Source organism: Microcebus murinus, chromosome 2, assembly GCF_040939455.1.
Source record: "Microcebus murinus isolate Inina chromosome 2, M.murinus_Inina_mat1.0, whole genome shotgun sequence".
Lineage (NCBI taxonomy): Eukaryota > Metazoa > Chordata > Mammalia > Primates > Cheirogaleidae > Microcebus > Microcebus murinus.
The window spans coordinates 76,194,042-76,211,993 of NC_134105.1; the positions used below are offsets into that span (position 1 = coordinate 76,194,042).

The 17,952-nt window shown below is 42.4% G+C and overlaps 1 long non-coding RNA gene and 1 pseudogene across 1 annotated transcript in view; one reads left to right on the top strand and one right to left on the bottom strand.

Annotated features, from left to right (window-relative positions):
• The window catches only part of LOC142861007 (uncharacterized), an 88,350-nt gene that overhangs the window by 56,194 nt on the left and 14,204 nt on the right, over positions 1-17,952 (bottom strand). The window lies entirely within an intron of this gene.
• LOC105885758 (single-strand selective monofunctional uracil DNA glycosylase pseudogene) lies at positions 4,491-5,789 on the top strand (annotated as a pseudogene).

Consider the following 17,952-nt stretch of genomic DNA (forward strand, 5'->3'; position numbering starts at 1 on the left):
AAAGGAGCACACGTAGCTCACCACAGGTTCCCTGTCCTGAACCTTTCTAAGCCCCGCACTGCATGAACACACATGGAAACCAGGGACTTTTAATGCTCCAGGAAAAATACGAACCAGTCTGTGCACACCATCAGTCATAGAGTTTATTGATAAACCATGAGCTGTGACCATTAGCAGGAAGCTGGCTGGACGTTAGGATCAGTCTATTTCTTAGCAGATCAGGAGCCTCTGCCCATCATTAGAGCCTTTTGATCCCCCTTGCCTGCCAAAAGGAAAGGCAAGACACCACATGCAAGTGAGGAGCTGGCCAAAGGCACCACCCTGCATTCCGGGCTCATGGAAGGAAACAGCCTCAGGCCCAGGGGCTCCCCTCAGACGGGAAGCGAGGGAGTACTGGGCACCTATTGAGAATTATGCATTCAGTCGTGCATTCAAAACTATTAAAACAGGCCGGGCGCTGTGGCTCACGCCTGTAATCCTAGCTCTTGGGAGGCCGAGGCGGGCGGATTGCTCAAGGTCAGGAGTTCAAAACCAGCCTGAGCAAGAGCGAGACCCCGTCTCTACTATAAATAGAAAGAAATTAATTGGCCAACTGATATATATATATAAAAAAAAATTAGCCGGGCATGGTGGCACATGCCTGTAGTCCCAGCTACCCGGGAGGCTGAGGCAGAAGGATCACTCGAGCCCAGGAGTTTGAGGTTGCTGTGAGCTAGGCTGACGCCACGGCACTCACTCTAGCCTGGGCAACAAAGCGAGACTCTGTCTCAAAAAAAAAAAAAAAAAACAAAACTATTAAAACAGTGCAGCAGCTTAATGGTTAAAACACTGTCCTTTTTATTACACAAACCTGGGTTCAAATCGTAGCTCTATCCTTTACTAGCCATGGAAACTTCAGCAAGTTACAGAACTGCCAGCTCATCCAAAAACTAGGATATCACTGATAGCTACCCTTGGAATTGTGGCGGGGATGGAATAAGATATAATGTACGCGGAGCTCTTAGCACTGTGCCTCCCACCTGCTAAGCATGTACTATTATTATAATCGTCATTGTCATTGATATGTGCCAGGCACCATTCTAGATCCTAGGAATAAAGAAGAAAGAGAGAGAGAAAGAGAGAAAGAGAGAGAGAGAGAGAGAGAGAGAGAGAGAGAGAGAGAGAGAGAGAGAGAGAGAAGGAGAGGAGAGGAGAGGAGAGGAGAGGAGAGGAGAGGAGAGGAGAGGAGAGGAGAGGAGAGGAGAGGAGAGAAGAGAGAAGAAAAGAGAAGAAGAGAAGAGAAGAGAAGAGAAGAGAAGAGAAGAGAAGAGAAGAGAAGAGAAGAGAAGAGAAAAGAAGAAAAGAAAAGAAAAGTTCTTGGCCGGGCGCTGTGGCTCACGCCTGTAATCCTAGCTCTTGGGAGGCCGAGGCGGGCGGATTGCTCAAGGTCAGGAGTTCAAAACCAGCCTGAGCAAGAGCGAGACCCCGTCTCTACTATAAATAGAAAGAAATTAATTGGCCAACTGATATATATATAAAAAATTAGCCGGGCATGGTGGCGCATGCCTGTAGTCCCAGCTACCCGGGAGGCTGAGGCAGAAGGATCACTCGAGCCCAGGAGTTTGAGGTTGCTGTGAGCTAGGACGCCACAGCACTCACTCTAGCCTGGGCAACAAAGTGAGACTCTGTCTCAAAAAAAAATAAATAAATAAATAAAAAAAAAAAGAAAAGTTCTTGCATGCAGGCAGCCAAACAACTCACTGTGATACAATATGACAAGTATTCTAACAGAGCTAGGAACAAAAAGCTATGGGAGCAAAGGGTTGGCTTCCCGGAAGACAGAGTGTTTTCACCGAGCCTCAGAGAATAAGTAGGAATTTCACCAGAAGGAAAGGAGAGCATGAGGTCAGGCATTCCAGGCAGAGGAAATGGCAGAAGCAAAGTCTGGAGGGATAGATGAGCAAGGTGAGTTTAGACAGCTGTCCGTGCACAGCCCGGTGTCCTTCCTTTGCAGAGGGTCTTCTCGTTCTTTCCGCACCACTCAGAAAACACAACCTGGGGTGCTGGGCTGTTGGGGAGACCCCAAAGGAGCAGGTGCCCAGGACTGGCTCCCTTTTTGCTGCCTGGAGTTCACTCCTCAGCCACCCAAGGTGCCTGACCGCCGGGGGAAGGGCGGCGCTGCCAAGGTCCCAGCTGAGGGAGCCCAGGGGCCGCGGGCTCCCAGGAAAGCTGGGCTGCCCGTCCCGCAGAGCTCTGGGGAACCTGCGGGCGGTTGCTGCTGCAGGCAGCAGCCAGGAGCTGGAGCACAGCCAGCCAGGCCACCCTGCCAGCCTCCGCTACAACAATGGCTATTTACTTTGGATCCTGGCCATCCCCACAGTTCACACTCAAGATTTATCACCAGAAAATGTCATGCAGGCTGTAATACTGAGAAACTTCCCCAACACAAGCCTTCGCCAGGAGGGTGCAAATGGGAGGCTTTGTCCAGTGCTGGGGGAAATCTATCATGCCTTGTATGTTTAGGGGAAGTAAGTTCTCTAGAAACGTGAGGAAGTCTTTTTCTCTATCTTTAGCAACTTTGGTATCTCATCACCTCAACCGGGTAATATACTAAAATCTTAAACTGTGTTGATGTTCTCTGACCCCTTATTTCAATCAGGAAACCAAGCTTTGTAATTTCTTGTAAGGGGATTTTGGCGAAGTGGAAAGCAGACATCAATTCTAGAGCAACAGAAGTCAGAGGCCGAGATAGGAAGGATGTCTTCAGGCCACAGCAAGGTGGGAAATGGAGATTCCTGGGAACTGGGAAGGAGGTGGCAAGACCTTAGAGAGGAACAGCTAAGCACCTACAGACTCCGCAAAGACTCTTGCAGCCAGAGCTTGGCTCTGAGGAGAACACAGAGACTCACCACCCAGCCGCCTGGGCCCACAGATAGCTAGGTGTCAACCAGAGACAGCCCAGGACTGGAGGGACCTCCCTAATGCCTTAGTACAGAAAACCCCGGGACAAGACAGCATCCTCAAAGGGGCTGGGTTGGAATCCCCTGCTAGTCAAGTAAAGTGGAAACTCAAATGAGGATTCTTTGGCAGTAGAAGCAGCCCTTCCACCCCCATCTAAGGAGATCAGCCCTGCACCAAAAGAAGTACATGATTTTTCCAACTTCTATAGACAGAGACCTGGAGAGGGTGTGTGACAATGGTGGAAGGAACACAAAATTGGATCAGGCCAAATGTATTGATATGGTCCACTAAACACAAAATCTGGATTTAGTGTTGTAGCTTGAGAGGTTAAAAAGGGTCCTCACAGTTTTGTTGGTTGATTGGCTGAAACATGGACCAAAGGTGGTCTACACTAAATGAAGCTGAAATGATCTTGGTACACTGTAGAAGAAAGTATCCAAAGGCTTCGGGAGATTGGAATGCCAGAGTGGATTTACCATGTAAGAGCTGCCTGCCCACCCCAGGAATGTCCAGAGGACACATCTATTACCATAACTAGAAGGAATAAATTTGATGAACTCTGAAGTGGCTTTTCTTTGTAGGTTAGGAATTACCATGGTCACTGCTATCACTAAACTGCAATAGTTAATGCAGTGGGGATAATTGGATCCCAAGGTGGCAGGGGCTAAGTGGTGGCACTTAATCACCAAAGACAAGGTGAGTGTGGCTATCATAATAGAGAGCACAATCAAAGCATTAATCAAGCTCATGTAACTCATAGATACGCAAGGCATTGGCTATCTGATTATGGTATCCCCAAAAGTGAAATAGTTGGTTAAACTCCTAAATTCTTACTTGCTCTATATAAGCAGAAGAGTTCTAGGCCCAGAGAACAGAGTCTAACTTGAATCATAAAAATGGAGAGTCAATCAATTCCTAGACTTGAGCCCTTACAGACCCAAAACTCCTTGAATGAAAGGGAGGTTTGATCTCCTTGAAGAAGTACACTAGTATACTGCCAAAAATTTATACCATTAATCTTTCTCCTAGCCTTCCCCAAAGGGACCTACACTCTTTTACCAGGGTGATTATGCATTGGGGAAAAGAAAATAATCAGACTTTTGGGTGATTACTAGATACTGGGTCTGAACTAACACTAATTTTAGGAGATCCAAAACATCACTGTGGTCTACCAGTCAGAGTAGGAACTTATGAAAGTCAGATCATCAGTGGAGTTTTAGGTCAAGTCATAGTGGGTCCAGTGGGTCCAGTGAGTCCCCAAACCCATCCAGTAGTTATTTTCCCAGTTCCAGAGTGAATAATTGGAATAGACATGCTCAGCAACTGGCAGAATCCCCACATTTGTTCTCTGACTTGAGGAACGAGGGTCATTATTGTAGGTAGGACCAAGTGGAAGCCAGTAGAATAGCCTCCACCTAGGAAAATATGGTCAAAAATATCCCCTCTCACTATTCCTTTTCAACATTGTACTAGAAGTCCTAGATAATGTAATAAGGCCAAAAATAAAAAGTAAAAAAGGAAATAATGTGAATAAAGACTGAGAAGGAAGAAATAAAACTGTCTTTGTTCACAGATGATTGTCTATGTAGAAAACCTGAAACAATCAACAACAACAAAAAAACTCCAGGAACTAATAAGCAATTATAGCAAGGTTGCAGAATACAAGGTTAATATACAAAAGTCAATTACTTTTCTATATTCCAGCAATGAAAACATGAAATTTGAACTTTAAAACTCAATACCATCTACATTAGCACCTCCAAAAACAAACTACTGGGGGAGCTGGACCAGCACAGGTGTCTAAATGTCAGAAGTAGACCCAACTTAAAACTTGAGGGAGATCTTGGAACTGGAGCAGCCAGTCTGCTAATGTTGGTGTTATATGAGGTGACAGCAGCATGGCTGTGCCTCAGGCTTTCCCACTGGTGTCCCTCCATGAGCCTACTGGTGCCTTGATGGAGCCCCAGCCCTGCCCTCGAAGCTTGGCTGAGGGCTTCTTGGAGGAGGAGCTTTGGCTCAATGCTGAGCTGAGCCAGTTGCAGTTTTCAGAGCCAGTGGGCATCATCTACAATTCTGTGGAGTATGCGTGGGAGCCTCATCGCAACTATGTGACTCGCTACTGCCAGGGGCCCAAGCAAGTGCTCTTCCTGGGGATGAATCCGGGACCTTTTGGCATGGCCCAGACTGGGGTGCCCTTTGGGGAAGTGAGCATGGTCCGGGACTGGTTGGGCATTGGGGGGCCTGTGCTGACCCCTCCCCAAGAACACCCTAAACGACCAGTGCTGGGACTGGAGTGCCCACAGTCAGAAGTGAGCGGTGCCCGATTCTGGGGCTTTTTCCAGAACCTCTGTGGACAGCCCGAGGTCTTCTTCCATCACTGCTTTGTCCACAATCTGTGTCCTCTGCTCTTCCTGACTCCCAGTGGGCGCAACCTCACCCCTGCTGAGCTGCCTGCCAAGCAGCGAGAACAGCTTCTTGGGATCTGCGACGCAGCCCTTTGCCGGCAGGTGCAGCTGCTGGGGGTGCGGCTGGTGGTGGGAGTGGGGCGACTGGCGGAGCAGCGGGCACGGCGGGCTCTGTCAGGCCTGATGCCAGAGGTGCAGGTGGAGGGGCTGCTGCATCCCTCTCCCCGTAACCCACAGGCCAACAAGGGCTGGGAGGCAGTGGCCAAGGAAAGACTGACCGAGTTGGGGCTGCTGCCCCTGCTATCGAAATGAATACCCCTGGGGCCTGGCATAGGACAAGACACCTTCTGGATGAGAGCCAAAGGTCCTGGGCTCCCCAGTTGCTGGGAAACATGTTCTTTGATCTGTTGACTGTCTTCCAACCTGCCGTGGCAGTTTGACACTACTCCTCTTCGCCCTCCTGACTCCTGCTTTCTTTACCTTCCTTTGAATATCACCCCTTTTGCGTTATCTAACTCCACAGAGAGTCTGCAGAAGGTGGGCTCTGTTGCACTTGCAGCCTGCTCTACCTCATTGTTTCCTTGGGAAACTCTGTTCAGCAGAGAGTGACCTAGACAATGACTTCTAAGGTCATATTTGCTGTTTCAGAGGAATCTTGCCAAGATCCCTACCCATCCATATAGAACAGCTTCCTGCTGCTGATGCCTTTCCTTATAGTGCCAGGACAAAACATGGGACGTGATATTAAAAGTGAACTTCTTTGGCCAGGCGCGATGGCTCACACCTGTAATCCTAGCACTCTGGGAGGCCGAGGCGGGAGGATTGCTCAAGGTCAGGAGTTCGAAACCAGCCTGAGCAAGAGTGAGACCCCATCTCTACCAAAAATAGAAAGAAATTAATCGGCCAACTAATATATATAGAAAAAATTAGCTGGGCATGGTGACACATGCCTGTAGTCCCAGCTACTCGGGAGGCTGAGGCAGCAGGATTGCTTGAGGCTAGGAGTTTGAGGTTGCTGTGAGCTAGGCCATGATGCCATGGCACTCTAGCATGGGCAACAAAGCAAGACTCTTCTATCTCAAAAAAAAAAAAAAAAAAAAAGTGAACTTCTTATGGGAAGCTGAGGATGGACCAGATGGAGAATTCAGTGTGGCGGAGTGGGAAAGTCAGAAGACCTGGATTTTCATCCCAGCTTTGACAGACTGGTGAACTTTATGATGGACAATTGATTAGCCTCTCTAAGCCTCAGGACTCCTCATCTGTAAAATGGGGATGCTTACTCGTGGGGTTGGTGTGAGGATTAACTGAGATAACACTGGAAAGTGCCTTGCATAGGCTGGCATATGGGTGCTCACTATGTATTCTTCTCCTTGTGTTCTTGACTCTGGGCTGGGGTGTCACTGCACTACAAGGGAAGCCCCTCTCCACTCTGAAGACCTTGCTGTGGGGGAGTCTGGGCTTCCACCTGCGGCCAGGGCGAGGGGCACATTCTTGCCCTGCCAGAGATGGACCAATGACTTTATGAAAACACAGCTTGTGATTTTTTTCAATTTAAGCATTAAAAGCTCCTAAACCCTTTAAAAAAAAAACTGCTTATGTATAAATCTAACAAAATATGTATAATATCTATATAAAGAAAACTATAAAATTCTGGTGAAAGAAATCAAAGAAGAATTAAATAGAGAGACATTCCATGTTCGTGGGTAGGAAGACTCAATATTGTGAACATGTCAGTTCTTCCCAACTTGATCTATAGATTCAATGCAATCAAAATCAAAATCCCAGAAGGGTATTTGTGAATATTGACCAATTAATTCTAAAGTTTATATGGAGAGGCAAAAGACCCAGAATAGCCAACAAAGTATGGGAGGAGAAGAGCAAAGACAGAGGACTGATACTACTCAACTTCAATACTTATACTGTAAAGCTACTGTAATCAAGACAGTATGGTATTAGTGAAGAAATAAACCAGGGGTCCTTAAACTTTTTAAACAGGGGGCCAGTTCACTGTCCCTCAGACTGTTGGAGGGCCCGACTATAGTTTTAAAAAAACTATGAACAAGCTGGGCGCGGTGGCTCACGCCTGTAATCCTAGCACTCTGGGAGGCCGAGGCAGGCGGATTGCTCGAGGTCAGGAGTTCCAAACCAGCCTGAGCAAGAGCCAGACCCCGTCTCTACTATAAATAGAAAGAAATTAATTGGCCAACTAATATGTATAGAAAAAATTAGCCAGGCATGGTGGCATATGCTTTATAGTCCCAGCTACTCAGGAGGCTGAGGCAGAAGCATCACTTGAGCCCAGGAGTTTGAGGTTGCTGTGAGCTAGGCTGATACCACAACACTCACTCTACCCTGGACAACAAAGCGAGACTCTGTCTCAAAAAAAAAAAAAAAACTATGAACAAATTCCTATGCATACTGCACATATGTTATTTTGAAGTAAAAAAACAAACGGGCAAAAACACTCGCATGTGGCCCGCGGGCCATAGTTTGAGGACGCGTGGAATAGACAAATAGATAAATAAAACAGAATACAAAGCCCAGAAATAGACCTACATAAATATCAACCCAACTTTTACAAAGGTGCAAAGGCAATACAATGGAGAAAAGACAGTCTTTCCAACAAATGTACTGGAACAAATGGACCATCATGTACAAATAAGTAAATCTAGGCACAGATCTTACACCCTTCACAAAAATTAATTCAAAACATGTCATAGACCTAAATTTAAAACACAAAACTATAAAACTCCTAGAAGATAACATAGGAGAAAATCTAGATGACATTTGGTTTCGCAATGACTTTTTAGATATGACATGAAAGGAATAATCAATGAAAAAATAATTGATAAGCTGGACTTCATTAAAATTAAAACCTTCTGCTCTACAAACGCATTGTTAAGAAAATTAAAAGACAAGCTAAAGACTTTACAAAGATATATTTGCAAAAATATATTTGATAAAGGGCTATTATCTAAAACATACAAAGAACTCATAAAACTTAATAATAACAAAACAATGAACCTGCTTTAAAAATTGGCAAAAGACCTGAACAGATTCCTTACCAACAAAGATATACAGATTCTAAATAAGATTATAAAAAAGATGTTTAATATCATATGTCATTAGAGAATTGCTAATTAAAACAATAATGTACTCTTCAAAAAGAGTACATTTTAAAATAGCTAGAAGAGAATAACTCGAATGTTCCTACAATAAAGAAAAGATAAATGTTAAAGGTGATAGATATGCCAACTACCCTGATTTGATCTTTACAGAGTATAAGATGGTAATATATTAAAATATCTAATATACCCCTAAAATATACCCATCTATTACATATCAATAAAAAATACAACCTAATAAAAATGGGCAAGCAATGTAAATAGATGCTTTATCAAAAAAGATACACACATGACAAATAAGCACATGAAAAGATTCTCAATATTAGTAGTCATTAGGGAAATGCAAATTATTCCACATCTACTAAAATGACTATAATGAAAAAGACTGACCATACCAAGTCATAGATTATTGGTGGCAAAATAAAATACTATAGCAACTTCTGAAAATATTTTCACAGTTTCTCAAAATGTTAAACATACACTTACTGCAAGAGGCAGCAATTCCACTCCTAGATATCTACTCATGAGAAATTAAAACATATGTCCACACAAACACTTGTATGCAAATGTTCATAGCAGCATTATTTATAATCCCAAACTGGAAACAATCCAAATGTTCAGTAACTAATGAATGAATAAACATATTGTCCATAGTAGAATAGTAGTCAGCCATGGAAAGGAACAAACTACTGGTCCATGCAACGGCAGGAGCAAAACTGAAAATACTATGTAAGTGAAAGATGCCAGCCATGAAAGACTATGTATTGTTTGATTCTACTCACATGAAATTTCTAGAAAAGGCAAAACTATGGAGATAGGAAACAGATCCATGGTTGCCTGGGGCTGAAGGTGGGTGTGGGGATTGACTGCAAACAGGCACAAAGGAACTTTTTGGAGGTGACAGAAGTGTTCCAAAACTGGATTGTAGTCATGGGAGCAAATCTATAAATTTTCAAAAAATCATCATACTATGCATTTACCATGAATGAGCTATACAGTATATAAATTGTATTTCAATAGAGTTGTTTTTAAAAACTGAGCTAATTCTTGCATACTTGTGTTTGTGGACTTATATTTGTACCTATTGCAGCTTTAATTCTCCCTAAGCATAAATCATTCTTGTTACTATGAGAATCAGTTTGGATGAAAGCTGGTCACTTTCTTTATCATTTTGTATATTTTGAAAGCACAGAAGCTTCTATTGCATACCTTTGATCCCCTCTCGTTCAAAACCTTTTCTGTTTCGTGATTATCCCACTTGGGTAGGGCTCAGTCATTGAGTCAGAACAAAAGAATCCAGAGTAGCCATGAGACTCGGGTACTCTTCCATCCCCTATCCCCTTCCATACCCCCATCTTTCTTCAAATCTATAGCAATGATTACTTGGAGCCAAGATCACTGCATTTTAAAGACTGAAAAATTCATCACAAGACTTTTAGTTTTTAATGAAGTCTTACTCCTATTAACACAGAGATGAAATTGAGTTCATTGTAAGGCTACTATGTGGAGCCTGTTCTGTGCCCCTTCCACATCCAGGGCCATCCTAGATTTGAGTTGTAGAATCTTGGAAGCCCTGGGTAAACCTGACTGGCCCATTTGGCCACACTTTGAAAATCTTTCTTTCTTTACACTAGGAAAATTCTGTGAGTGGTTTATAAGACTTTTCATTTCCACAAAACATCGAACTCGAATCAAATCATGTTTATGATCTCTTTCTAAATCTATAAATTTCATCTTCTTTGAGTTGTTGATGAAATCATCACTCCAAATAATACAGCTAGATGAAATCTGAACCACACCTACCAGTTCAGGCGATGAAATTCAGAGCAAAACACAATTCTGGGAAGAGTCAGTTGTCCAAATCTAGGAGCCCCAGATCCAGGGCTCTATTTACAAATAGTGGGTTATAGATGAAATGTAACTTTTATGTCAAAATGATGATTATTTCTGCAAAGGAAATCATGATCGTTATATCTTTAAAATGTGCTTTTTTGTTCGACTCTTTTGGAGGCCACCTGGTTCTTCCCAGCTAACTGTCAGCACTGCTTCTCCAGAAAGGAGAGTGTCTGGCACTGGGCTTTTGTTCAGAAGGTTATTTGGGTTAAAAGCTCTCTGAGATTCTGGGTTGCCAGAAAAATTGTCTCCCAGAAGAAACTTATGAGGTCTAGCAGAGTAAAAAGTCACAGAATGATCGATTCATGATCGAATCTCAGAGTTGAAGGAGACCATTCACCTAACTCAGGACTCATCTCTAACCCTACCCCTGGGGTTCACCTATATCATTTTGGGATACCAGGACTTGACTCTTTGAGTCTAGAATTCTATATTTTAGTCATTTTTTCCTATTTTGTTTAGCCCTTTGAATACTTCAAACAGAGAATAAGGAATTAATTCTATCTGTATTTAAGCTAGATGACAAAACTTTTGAATCTGGGGAAAAATATTCCAAAAATAAAAAGTAAATTTTATGAATTTAAGCACCTGAAAGAAAATGGTCCACCCCCTCTTCCCAGAGTCATCCCATTCATTGTCATCATTCCACAGACTTCAAACACAGTGCACAGAGACCACCTTCTGCCTGAGAGGGGCAGATGGGCATGCAGAGGTCTGCAGTTCCTGTTCCTGGTTCACAGTTTTTATTTTTATAAGACCATGATAGATGCTTCCTCTACCCAACTTGGTACGTTTAAATTATGTCACCATAGAGGAAGTAAAAGGAATTACCAAGCCCCATTCATATATCCTCTGGGTTTTTATTAAGTGGCATTTCATGTATCAACAAAATAACACGTACAAGTTGTGTAAAAAAACAATTCAAACCTTCCAAAGAAGGGCTTAGAGTGGCTATCTGTTGCAAGTATCATCTTGCCAAACAGTTATTACTCACAGGGCTGATGGTGCTCTGTATTCATTCTAAAAATAGATCTTTCCATAAAAAAAGCACAATGTGCTGTTGCTGTATGATGTAAAACTACAAAAGATGTTATTTTTATCCTCTAGGCAGTTAACTCTTTATTCCAAATAGAACCAACCAGTTTATGAAAGAAAAAACAAGAACTCAGACATCCAGGAAATTCACTGTTTCTTTTCCTCCCATTCACATTTCTGAAATGCCTTTTCTGATTACATAAAGCCATATTCTCTACCCAATAATGTCCCCTAATGAATGTTCTCAGCTTGTAGAAGGCGGTGACAGTAAATTCAAGTTTCAACAATGACAGAAGAATGAATAAAAAGAGAGAGAAATCATAATCAAAGAATAAACAGTCCACTCTAAAACATACCTTCTTTTCCTATCATTTCTGTCCCAGGCTCTGCATTCGAAGGCAGTGCAGTGTCCCCAAAACAGCCTGGTCTGTAATTAGAAAGGTCTAATTGCAAACATCTGTGCGAGAATGCTCGCTCCATCACTTACTAACGGTATGACCTCCAGCAAGAGACTTCATCCCTAGCAGTTTGGTTTCCATAGGTCAGTTTCCCCATCTGTGAAATGGGGGTAATGATGTCTCCCTCCCTGGGTAGTAGGACTAACTGAGATGTGTGAGTGACCGGCTGAGCCTGCTCCTGTCACATGGCAAGTGCAACAGAGATTAGCGAGTAGGATCCTTGATTTTAGGCTTCCTCCTTTGAGGAAGGAATGGTGAGGAACAGTGAGAAGACAATAGAAAAGAAAGAATTGAAAGGACTCAAACAACAAAAGGAGGCAGCTTTGCCTGGTGCCCTGCCCAGATACTGGGATCTTTTGTCAGTACTGCAGCATTTGGTTCATCTTCCATCTTGGTGACTCTGAAATCAGACCTCCATTGTTTCTCTACCCAATAGATCTGTAAGGTAACTAACCATTCGTTAAGCTCCCATTTTTCATAGGCCAAGCTCAAATAGTAAAATGTTGAAGTCCTCGAAGGCAAAGTCAGACAGGAAGGCCACAATTTATTGGAGTCATTCTGCTACTCAATCCATCAGCACCAAAAGTGGGTCTAATTGTCATTTTCTTTTTTAAAAACATTTCTGATATATGAATTTAGGCAAGAATATAAAATATTTATGACAAGACTGTAAATAGGTTAAAAAAATCTCTATCGCAAAAACTAGGAGATGATGTGGACAAATGAAAACAGAATTTTATTCTGGGATAAAATTAAACATAATATTTGTTCTGCATTTTAATTATTTTAAATTTTTAGAAGAAAAATTCCACTACCCATGCATAGACCTTAGTAATTGATATTATTCTTTTCTTTCTATCTGTTTTTCTAAATACTAACATCTGAAATCACTGAATGACAGGTAAAGCCTTTGGCACACCTACCTATCTACAAGGTTCCCTCCCATCCCATCCCATGATGCATGGATGGTCCTAAGAGATAATTTCTTGGTGATTGTAGCCCATTGCTCACACAATTACCCTAACTAAAAGAAACCCAAAAATAAAGTCAGCAAACCATTGAGAACAAATTGCAAGCACATGATTTTTAAACCTTAAAGGCAGATTCTTGGGACCAGTAATCTGAACATTTGGGAACCACCATCCTGAATGTTTGACTCATCTTAAAAGCACCACAGTCCTGAATTACCGGAAAGTCCAGAACTGGAGGGGGCCCCTCAACTGGCTTACTGGAGGATGCTAATCACTAACTGGAACCCAAGAGAGAACACTCACTTTTTCCTAAATCTCACCCCATGAAAAGGAGCATGGGAGCCATCATGCCACCATCCTGCCTGAAACACATCAAGAGAGAGGAAAGAAAAAGAAAGGGAGACAAATGAGAGCAAAGGGTGGAAAGGGAAAAACCAGAAAGGACTTCTGCCATTCCAAATCTAAAAACCTCTTTTGTCAGACAAGGCAGCTGAGTGGTGGGAAGATGAGTTGTGCTTTGAGCAGGGAGGGTTGTGAGCCTGCGATTCCACACAAGCCTGGGCCCCTCCGGTGAGGTCCTGTGGGCTTCCAACGACTGAGATGGTCCAGCCCTTCCCTTTGACAGAGAAAACAACATTCCCATTCCCAGACAATATCCACACTCACACTAGAACTATCCTTGAGAAATTCCCAACATAGCACTCCCATTCCTGGAGGAAACACCCAGTGCCCTTGTGATCAGTTTTCAGGTGACAAATAGGGTATTTTCCTTCTTAGATTGGCATGGTTTTAGATCCAGCACAGTTACATGATAAAGACTTGGCTTTTAGCCAGTTTTATTGGCCAAGAAGCTTGCAGACTTCCAAAAGCATGATGATGGGCATTGATTCACAGTGTCTTTAAAAACTGTACACCAAAACACACGTACACATATAGCATGCAAAAGCCTCGTAAGCGTCATGTTTTTCTGTCTTGGTCTGCTGCCCCACTTCCTGCCGTCGTGAACAGGATGTGACCCAACAGGATGTAGCGCTCCCTTGTTTACCGTTTTCCAGTCCTGAAAAACTGATGTCTGGGCTTGATGACTTGATCATTGACCTCTGGTGACCATGAACAAGAGGAAAATCCACACTCAGCCATCAAGCCTCGAGGATGGTTGGACTTTCTACTCTTTCCTTCGGTGACTAGTGATCTCCTCTGCCTAAGTAGGCCAGCTCAGCTTGAAGGGCAGGCAAAGGCTGAACAGCTGACCCGTCACATGAGAGCCTGGGCACTTGCCCAGCTGCATGTGCTGAGGGGGTCTGATCTTGGCCATCAGAGCTGGCTGCTTCTGTCATTTCTGAAGTGCCTCCTAAGGGCCCTGCCCTGTGCTGACACTCCCCAGACTGAGTAGGGTAGGTGTATTACTCCACTTTATAGGTGAGTTGACTAACGCATAGAAAGTTTAGGTAACTGGGTCAAGGTCAAATCTTCTTCTAGTCCAGCACACTTCTAAGGGAGTAGTAACAGAGAAACCCGGAGACTTGGGAATCGCTGGGTAAGGCCAGATGCCATGTGAAGGCATGAGTGGCCCCCTCCGACTTGACCCCACCTCCTCTTGATGACCTGCCATGCATCGATCTGTGAAATCCTTTTGCAATTCATTTACATCTGTCACCTCTGCCAGCCCTCAGGATAACACCTGCGGCAGACTCCCTAGTCTGCTGTCCTCACATCTCCAGTGCAGTCCTGTGCCCCAGGGGCTGGTCCTCTGACAGCCTCCTGCCAGTGTGCCTCCACTCCTGCAGTGCTCTCCATGCAGACAGCACTGCGGAAACAGGGAGAGGCGCGGACGGAGCAGGCTGGCCCTCCAGGCTTTCAAGAGCTGAAATCCCAGTGGTCAGTGCTCAGGCCTGCAGACCACTGCCCCGCCCCCATCCGTATTACCCACACTGGCGTGGGCCGCAAATGTAAATTGTTCTCAAGAAACAGCATCGGCAATGTGAAAAAAACCTCTGTCTTATTGCAAATCATGCAGTTGTCCACTGTGCCACAAATAAAGGATGAAGATGGGTTTGGGAAGAGACAGGAGGGAGCTAAGAACCCTACTGGGCAGATACATTAAATTTGGGATCTCAGAGGAACATGTAGGTGGAATTCCCAGTAGGCAATTGGAACTCTGAAATACTAAATAACACCATGGTTCTCTCACAGTTTAATTTTATTCATGAGAGTCTAAACTATCTCCCATAAGATGAGTCTTTCCTGCCATAATTCACCTCTAAATAAGACCCAAATAAGCACTGGATTTTAGAAACTGTGATTTGTACAGCTAACAGTTCATAAGCCAAAATTAGCATTCTTCTCTAACTCCATACTTAACCCTGAATTAGTCTCCAGATGACTATGATATTTTTAAAATATGCAGTGTTTAAAGGGCAGAGTCTATTCAAATCTAGCTAAAAGAGTGTCAAGATTTTCTTCTTGCTTTTTGGTATAAATAATAAAAACTGTCCATAAAGGAGCCATGCTGTGAGGACATCAGAAACAGGCTTTCTCAATGGTCTTATTTCTAAATTCATATGATTACGAAATTACCACATTCTTCCTGGTGTCGTGGTCATTTGCATACGTAAGAGAGGGCACCCAATACAGGGCAAGCTGCTGGCTTTTCTTCTAACCCCACAGGTCTGGCCTGTGCTTCGCACATAGTAGACTTGCAAAAAATATTAGGGGCTTAAATTTAAACAGTGACCCTTAGAAGTGACATGTGCTTCATAATCAGAACTCTTGCAACTGAAGAAAACATTTTAGAAAGTTCACCATATTTGTTTATTTATTTAAATGCCTTTCTAGTAAATTTAAGATCAATATCAAATTTAAAGGGCCATCAAACCAAATGTAGTTGTCTTAAAGTAACAATTAAAGTATGTCATGAACAACACTATCACACAACCTTGGCCACAAATTTTGATACCTAAACCCAATCTCTAGAGATTATTTGATCCAGCAATTAATTAAAGGCTTCTTTTTTAATTCCAGTGTGCACTGGAGGTTGAGAAACAATGAACTTTCCTTTACTCTCTCCAATAATATAATTTTCGAAAATAATCAGCCTCTCTAGTAAATAAAGAAGAATATAACAATAACCTGTTATTATGTCAGATTATCAGACAGGCAAGCACTAAAAAGAATCCTAATTTCCAGCTCTACATAGTGGTTTTTCAACCGTAAGTTACGACCCATTCATGGATCATGAAATTAACTTAGCAGACTTTATCTGGTATTAAAAAAATTTTTTTTTCTACATATTTTTAGTTGGCCAATTAATTTCTTTCTATTTTTAGTGGAGACAGGGTCTCACTCTTGCTCAGAGCTGGTTTTGAACTCCTGACCTTGAGAAATCCGCCTGCCTTGGCCTCCCAGAGTGCTAGGACTACAGGCAGGCGTGAGCCACTGCGCCAGGCCACTTTGAAAAAGAAAGGAAAGGAAGGGGAAAGAATAGAAAAAGAGTCCATCGTACATTGGAAATCAAGAGGGAGGTTGGGGGGAGGAGGAGAGGGGCAAAAACCTACCTAACAGGTACAATGAACACTATTCAGGTGATGGACACACTAATAGCCCTGACTTAAGCATTATAAAAGCTATCCATGTAACATGGATATTTTAAAATTTAAAAGAAAAAGAGATTATCTTTAAATGTGGCCAAAAAAAGAATTCATTACATTTAGTCAGGAAAATGTTAAACTTTGTTTCAATTACATATGTGTACCTGTGTGTATAGTGGGTCACAATATAAAATGTATTTTTTATAGTGAGTTAAGGTGAGAAAAACTTGAAAAACACTCTAGAATGTTGATAAAAGCACACTCTTCCAATTAGGGTTAAATATAGTATCCTTGTGACAAAATACAATGTAGCCATTAAAAATAGTGAAGTAGATTTATATTTACTGACTTGGAATGATATTCAGACACATTAAAAAGAAAAAGCAGGTTAAGTACAAGACATTAAGTACAGCATAATCCCACTTTGGGAAATATGTACTGTATTTATAAATATGTTTAAGCCATGGAAAAGTGAGGTTAAGCATCCAGACAAAGCATGACCTCCTGGTTCACACATCCGGGCTCAGCCACTTCCCGGCTGCACGGTCTTGGTCAAGAAACTTCACTGCACCAAAAAGTTCTTGTACCTATCTCAGAGGACTGTTGTGAGAATGAGCTGAGCTAAGACAGGTAAAATTCTCCCAGCACTACCAAGTGCTTTGTAGACACTTAAGAAATGTTAACTCCATCTAGACCAGAGAGAAAATGAGCAATTTCACATCATAAATCTTAACAGTAGCCATTATCTGGGTGCTGGGATTATCAGCGAATTTTATTATCTTCTTTACACATTTTGTATATTTAAATTTTATAATCAGAAAAAGGCAAGACAGCATAAAAATTAAAAGTATGTAATTTTCCCTTAGGATTCTAAAATGTTTTTGATAACTTTAGGTTAAAAAAATAAATAAACAGGAATGGCAGTAACAACATGTTCTACTTGGATTTTGCTTACTCCTTTAGAGAGATTAGGTTTGAAGGATTTTTGCCCAATCAGGCAATGAACTCTGCTCTGGAATTCTATTTCGCTGATTTTGGAATTTCTGTAACTTCTGCGACTGGTACAAAGACTTTGCTTTGCTAATTACTTCTCTAAAATTGTCCTGTTTTATCTTACTTTGTCAGTCCAAGCAAGGCCACTAACAGAAATCTGTATTAAGTTGTCCCACTATATAGACCCCAAAGCTACTGTCTGTCCCAAGATTGTACCTTAGGTCATTGTATTTCTCATGAAATCATGATGATATCCTGTCCAAATAACAGTCCAAACTGAGCTGTCCTTTGTGTTTACTCATGAGAATAAAAACAGAGACCTTAAATGGCATTACATGTGGGTGGGAAGACTCATTATTAAAGAAAAGGGGGAATTACAGGAATGCATGGAAAAAAGGATTTAAAAATCATCTATTGTTTCTCCACTCAAAGTCCATTATTAACATGTTAGTATATTTCCTTCCAGTCTTTTGCTTCGTAGAGTTATCTTAGGTGTTGTAGTCACATTGTAAACACAACTGAGTACATCTCTTTTTTCACTTGGT